Raw genomic sequence first — 7,424 nt, 5'->3', positions numbered from 1 at the left:
GACGTCGCGGCCGAAAAGCTGCCTCGCGACGCAGAGCGGCGCTGTTTCCGGGCGCGCTCCGGCCGGCACCGGCCCCGTGCCCGGAAGGGACGCCTCCCGGCCCGTGACGCTGCGCCCGGCTTCCTTCAAGCCCTGCTCCGCCCGCAGAGGCGAGCCTCCGCCTCTCCCAGTCCCGGCCGCCGCGGACGACACAGCGCGGCAGTGGATCCCCCCGGCACGGGGCATGTTTCCACTCTCCTCGCACGCCGCCTCGCAACATGGCTCCCCCCACCCCGTGCCTGTGGAGTCACTCTGCTGTCCGCCGCGGTAGCAATGACATCGACTGACATCGACGTGTCACACCATGCCGCAGCCACTCCATGCACCCACCGTGTCGCTTCCCTCTTGCAGGTGCCGCTCCCTAGGTGTCACTCGGGCTGAGCAGGTGCCGTGCCAGCAGTTCGTGCCTGCGGCTGCTCAGTCTGGGTCTTGCTCCGAAGCGGCCCCTCCACTCCCTTAGCTCCCAAAGCAGATGTCGATGCAGGCTGTGCTCACCGCCCTCCCGGTGCCCACGCAGTCCTGCACGCGGAAGGCCCCTGCTGTTCCCGGGGACCGTCTGTATTTGCAGCGCCGCTGCTTCTGCTTTCTCCAGGTACTGCCTTCTGGACAGAAAAGCCGTCGGCCCTTTGTTAGCACCTGTCCTTCCTCTGCACAAAGCCCTGCCTGCCTTTCCATCTTTGGTGGGGTCAACGATGTCTCCCAACAACTATGTCAACCACTGAGCCGTGCCATTGTGACCTTTTTTGAACAAAGGTCTGCTCCTCCTTCCACAGCCCCTTCCCCCTCTGCTGCCCTTACTCACAGCGCTGCAGCCCGTGGCCCCTGGAAAGCCACTAGTGCAGGGCTCGCTGGGCTCTGTTCATTGCCTGCCTCTTCACAGTCTTCTTACCTTGTGGAGACATTGTAGCTGCTAAGTCCCTCCCTGCCCGAGCGCAGCTCCTACATACATGTTCACAGTGCAGTCTGTCCTTGGAACCCTGTCGCCCTGCGGACCTTCCGCACCAACACAAAAGCCCCTCTTGCCCACCTGCTGAGGCTGCTCCAGCCTTTCTTGGAGCTGCGCTGAAATCACCACCATGGTGACCTCGGAAGTGATGGTGACCCCTCAGTTTCCGCAGAGCTGGCAGGTCAGAAGGCATCGCACGCACCCCACCAACTGCCTTCCTGCCTCTCGAGGCGCGCCTGTTCTGGCCATTTCACACAAGTGGGGTCATTCACCGCTGGCCCACTTGTCGGCCTTCCCTAGGGGGTTGTTTTCAGGCCTTGTGCTGTTCATGTGTGAATCACTCTCCACTGTACGGCCTTTGTCTGGTTTCTGCATTCACTGTAGCTGTAGGCTTCCTTCCGCCTCTCGCCTCATCACATTCCAACTCTATGTTGAACTTTTTTTAAAATATCCTTTTTTTTTTAAAGTTCTTTTATTTATTTTGCATAGCGGAACTGGGGTGCAGGCCAGAGGTGAGTGGGTGAGAGGCCCCCCAGAGACAGAGTGGGGAGCAGCACAGGCGGATCCACTGAACCACTGCTGAGGGAGCAGCGGGGAGACAGGAGGGGTCTGCTGCGCCCTGAGGTCCCCCCCTGGCCAGGGATGGGCTCAGGCCATAGGCATGACAGTCTGAGAATGTGGACCTTTGTAAGGAAGTGCAGACTGCTGTCCCAGGGCCACACTGCACCTCTGATGGCTCCTTGCTGCTCATGGCCAACTCCACAGGGTCCCAGCCGGTGAGGAGGCGCTGACGTGTTCAGGTGTGTGTGTGGCTGTATTTTCATCCCAAATTCCAGAGACCTGAGCCATGATTCCCTCACATGCTGGACAAGCTCCCCGCAGAACCCCAACACGCCTTGCCCCCCAGAAAGAGGCACTTCAGCCGGCATCAGCGCCCAGGCCCTGTGCAGGTGCCAGGCTCCTCCTCGCATTCCCGCAACCCAAAATAACATTTATTGCAAGGGGATTAGGGCTGTGGACAGGCTGAGCATGACTGTGACAGAAACAGACGTGGAGGGAGTGCGAGCAAGTGAACTAGCTTGTGTGCGCCTGTGGTGACGGAAGGCTGCCCCTTGTTTATGCCTCACCCCTCGCTTCCTTCCACAGTGCAGCACCAGGCTACACGGGTGTCGGGCCCCAGGGACCCGTGAACACAGGCCCGCTCCCCAGGGTCGGGGCACCCTTCCAGCCCCGGCAGGCCAGCCCTGGCCTCCCTGGCTCCAGCTCAGCCCCACCCCAGCTGCTGGGCCGTAGCCTTGTTTTAAAATGTTTTAAAATGTTTCACTGGCAACGGGGTAAGTACAGTCGGCTACAAAATGTTCCTGGACAGTCACACACACACACACACACACCCCGCTGGGGCAGGGCTCGGTGGCTTTCAAGCTGGTCCTCTGTCACACCCTTCGCTGGCCTCTTCTGCAGTGACAGCGGCCGCAGGACCCAGTGGTAGCTGCAAGTCTGGTGGGGCTCAAGGAACTGGAACTGGGAAGAGCCTCGTGCCTGCAAGCAGAAGAGCCAGTGGTGAAGCCTGTGTGACAGGCCACTCCCTACCGCCGCCCTGCCTGCGATCCTCTCATTCCGGCCAGGAGAAGAAAGCAATCATGGGGTGGTCTGGCTCAGAGCACGTTCCAGATCCTGTCAGTCACGGTGCTGTGTCCTGTGTAGCAGCCGTTACTAGAAAGAAGGGGAAATACAAATATGAGCAGAAACACACTGGCGATCCCATAGCAAAGGGCCCTGAGACTGAGCTGCCCCAGGGGCTACCTACGTGGGTGCCTCTGGGTTTCTGTGTCCTTTTCCTAGGAAGCCTGTCCTTTAAAATGTGAAAGAAACAAACAAAAAGCATAGGCTAGCCCTTGAGGGAAGGTCACAGCAAAGAGAGAAAACATTAGTAAGCTGAATCACAGCTGGAAGGGGAAAAATCCCAGACCGCTGCCCTGAGGACGGAGGACGGAGGTCTGTGGCAAATTTCTAGGTCAACATGGTCTTCCAAGAGTGACCCAGGAAGAAACACATTAATGAAGCATGAAAATTGAAACAGTAACACAAAATATTTCCCCAACTGAAGCGCAGGACCGGGAACCTTTGAGCAAGGACTTCTGTTCCTTGCTCCAACTGTCTCTAAAAACCCAAGAGGTTGAAAGCGCCCCCCAGTGCATTCCACCACACCTATCTTGCCCTAACACCAACACCAGGTAGAGACCGATTTCCCCGGGTGAATATTGACACAAAACTTTTTTTTTGGGGGGGGGGAGTATTTAAAAGGGCAGGTTTACTAGGAAAAAGAGAGGAAATTAGCAAGCCACCTCATCTGCAGGGCCTGTGTGCTGGCAGAGGGCTGGACCCGCAAGGTGGGCCCGGCCGACAGTGGGACCTTGCTCAGCCCTCAGGAGAGCCTCCCTGCGGCCCGGGGGAGCGCGCTGAGGGGGTGGTGAGGGGAGCACATCACAAGGGTGGGCATTCCCATGACACACGATTGGACCGCGTGAAATAGGTACAAGACCGTGAGCCCGGGAGGACGCCGAGGCTAAGGGGAGGGGCAGGCTGGGGAAGACCCAGCAGCATTTCAGGATGTGAAGTTGAGGTCACTGCTGGCCATGGCTGCTCTTACCACCCCCCCACACACGCCCGCAGCAGACCTAGCCCCCCAGGTCAGCGTGAGGGAGCAGGAACTTCTTCCAAGCGTGCTCCTGGACAGTCTGGGTCCAGTCTTTGGCCTTTTCCCGGCTGGAGGCGCATAAACCATTAAGAGCTGCCAGCGGAGGCCGCTCCCCTACGCCAGCACGTTCACCCAGGGGCAGCGGCAGGGCCTCCTCTTTGGGCGGGGTGAGCGTTCCTCGCGCGTAAGCCTTACTGATGCATGTCTGGGCTCCACAGCAGCTCTTCGGCGTGCTGGGCAAACGTGGGCAGAGCAGAGCAACGCCTCCAGCTCTGGACCCCTGTGGACAGCAGCCACCTGCCTCCAGGCCCTGCCTTAGTGTAGCTCTGTTCCTCACTCGACAGTGCAGCAGTAACTTCCTTTCAGATGCTTGTCCTGCCATGGAAATGTGCTCTGAACTCCAACAAGGCCCTCCCCCGGGCGCAGGGGTTCCCACAGCCCCTGCAGCCTGAGCCCATCCCCGGCCACGGAGGGCCCCAGGGTGCAGCAGACCCTCCTGTCTCCTCGCTGCCCCCTCAGCAGTGGGTCTCAGTGGACCCGCCTCTTCTGCTCCCCACTCTGTCTCTGGGGAGTCCTCTCATGTCCACCACCCCTGGGCTGCACCCCAGTCCTTGTATGGGTGAATAAATAAATCTGAAAAAAAATAAAAAATAAATAAACTCTAACCATTATTCATCTCATTATTCCCCAGTTTTCCTAATTACTTTCTGATTCCTGATGATGTTCTGGAGAAGGCCCCGGTCGGTGGGACTGCACGTCCTGCACAGGTCCGTGGCCACCTTTACACATGCACTTCTTCTTTTCTGTTTACATTTTTTTATTATAATTGTTTATTTCTACATCATTCTGTGCCTTTTCCCATCTCAGTTGTCATCCCCGTGGGCTTCTATCACCAAATCCCCCAGGCGCCATCACCACAGTCCCGTGCACTCCCACCCACCCCCCATTTTTATCCCATTCCCCACTCCACCGCCATGAAATGTCTCTGGTATATGGCTGTTCATTATTATTATTCCCCCCCCCCACCCCGGTCCTTTATGCTCCTGCTATGAGTGAAGCCACCCGGTGTCTTTCCTTTTCTTTCTGGCTCATTTCACGAAGCATGATCCCTTCCAGCTCCATCCATGTTGCTGCGGAAGGCATGAGTTTACCTTTTTGGATTGCTGAGTAATATTCCATTATGTATATGTACCACATCTTTTTTTTTTTAAGATTTATTTATGCACACAGAACTGGGGTACAGGCCAGTGGTGCAGGGGTGGTGAGCGGATTCAGCAGAGACAGAGTGAGGAGCAGAACAGGCCGACTGACGAAGCCCACTGCTGAGGGGAGCAGCGGGCGGGTCAGGAGAGGTCTGCCGCGCCATGTGGGTCACCTCCAGGACTGGGTATTGAACTCATGCTAGGGTGGCTTTAGCCTCTTAGTGCTGTGCTTTAACCCACTGCACCACCAGGGAGGGACTGTACCACATCTTTTTAATCCAGTCATCTACTCTTGGGCATTTTGGTTAATTCCAGGTCTTCCCTATTGTAAATAGAGCAGCAATAAATATGGGGGTGCAGGTATCTTTTTCAATCAGTGTTTTTGTGTCTTTTGGGTAGATACGTAGGAGTGGGATGGCTGGGTCATGTGGAAGCCCCATGTTTAGCAGTTTGAGGAACCTCCAAACAGTTTTCCATAGTGGTTGTACTAGTTTGCATTCCCACCAGCCGTGCAGGAGAGTTCCTTTTTCTCCACATCCTCGCCAACATTTGTCATTGCTAGTTGTTTGAAGATGTGCCATTCTCACCGGGGTGAGGTGGTATCTCGTTGTGGTTTGAATTTGCATCTCCCTGATTACAAGTGATGTTGAACACTTTTTCATATGCTTGTTGGCCATCTGCATTTTCTCTTTGGAGAAATGTCTTTTTAGCTTTTCTGCCCATTTTTTGATGGAGTTGTTTATTTTTGTTGAGTTTCATCAGTTTTTTGGATACCTTTATAATCAATCCTTTATGGCTAGTTTTGTGTGAGAAAATGTTTTCCCAATCAGTGGTCTGTCTGTTTGTTTTTTTTTTGTAATGTCTCTTTTGCTGTACAGAAGCTCTTTAATGTGATGTAGTCCCATCTATTTATCGTTGTGTTGGGTGCTGTATCTTCAGAGAGGTTACTGAAGTGTATGTCCTGTAGTGTTTCGCCCATCTTTGCTTCCAGGTATTTTATGGTTTCCGTTCTTATGTCTAGGTCTTTAATCCACTTCGAGTTGATTTTTTTTTTTTTTGTATTACATCATTTTTAATTTTTGTTCATTTTTTCTTTTTTTTTGATTTTTAAAATTTTATAACAGTTTATTTTTACATCATTTTGTACATCGAGTTGATTTTTATGTATGGTGCAAGGTAGTGATCTAGCTTCCTTTTTTTGCATATAGCTTCCCAGTTTTCCCAGCACCATTTGTTGAACAAACTTTCTTTATTCTATTGTATCTTCTTTGCTCCTTTGTCAAAGATTAGCTGCCCATAAACCTGCCCATAAACCTATCTGGGATTTCAATTTGAATGCACTGGTGTGTGTGTTTGTTCTTGTTCCTGTACCATGCAGTTTTGATTATTATGGCTTTGTAGTATAGCTTGAAGTTTGGGATTGTGATGCCTCCATTCTCTTTCTTTTTAGTCATGAGAGTTTTGGCTATTCGAGGTCTTTTATGGTTCCATATGAATCTCATCAATATTTGTTCTATTTCTTTGAAGAATGTCACTGAGACTTTTATTGGGATGACGTTAACTCTGTGTATTGCTTTTGGCAGGATGGCCATTTTGATGATGTTAATTCTCCAGATCCATGAGCAGGGGATGTCTTTCCATTTCATGGCATCTTCTTGTATTTCTTTTAACAGTGTTTTGTAATTTTCTTTGTAGAGGTCTTTTACCTCTTTTGTTATGTTGATTCCCAGATTCTTTTTGTTTTAGTTGAAAAGGGGACTCTTTTTTAATTTCTGCTTCTTCTGATTGGTTGCTTATGTATAGGAAGGCCTCTGACTTTTGTGTGTTGATTTTATATCCTGCTGCCTTACTAAACTGGTTAATTGTTTTGATTAGTTTCTCTATGGCGTTAGTGCATAGTTCTTTTAAGTTGCAGCATTTCTAGGGCTTTTCACTTCTTCAGCAGGCACATTGGCCTAGATGTTTCTCTGTTTCCCTTCTGGGTTAGGGCACCATCAGACCAGGTGGTGGTGGGCACACTATTTACTCTCCTACCATGAGCTAGCACAACCAGACTCTCATGAGGCTCGAAGGGGAGCTTGTCCCTTGCCCTCTGCGTCAGGATGCAGCCGTAGCTGAGGTGGGGATGTGGGAAGGTGCAGCGCCCCTTTAGGACGGGCATCTCACACAGACAGCCATCTCCTCAGGTCAGTCCAGAGCATGGGGTGGTCTTTTCTTTTCCTGGAGACTGACACATGGTCACTTTGCCCATTCTAACACGTCTGAAAAGAAACTCCCCCTGAAGAGTGGAAATTTATTTCCACAAATGCTTCCAGTTGTAACATTTACTGTCCTGTCACACCATAGCCTTCTAACTGGTTAGCCTGGTTAGCGGGCAATGTGGTTTCCTCGCGCTCAGCTCTGGGCCCCTGCAGAGCAGCCCTGCCCAGGTGCTGCTTCAGCATGTCAGCAGACGACAGAAGCTTCACCTCAGGAAACTCGGCGAGTCCTGCACCAAGGCGGCCTGTGTGGACCAGCTGGATGAGGGAGCCTCAGACTC

The sequence above is a fragment of the Condylura cristata genome, unplaced genomic scaffold (genome assembly GCF_000260355.1).
Source record: "Condylura cristata isolate star-nosed mole 26May11 unplaced genomic scaffold, ConCri1.0 scaffold00057, whole genome shotgun sequence".
Lineage (NCBI taxonomy): Eukaryota > Metazoa > Chordata > Mammalia > Eulipotyphla > Talpidae > Condylura > Condylura cristata.
This window is presented reverse-complemented; position numbering follows the sequence as displayed.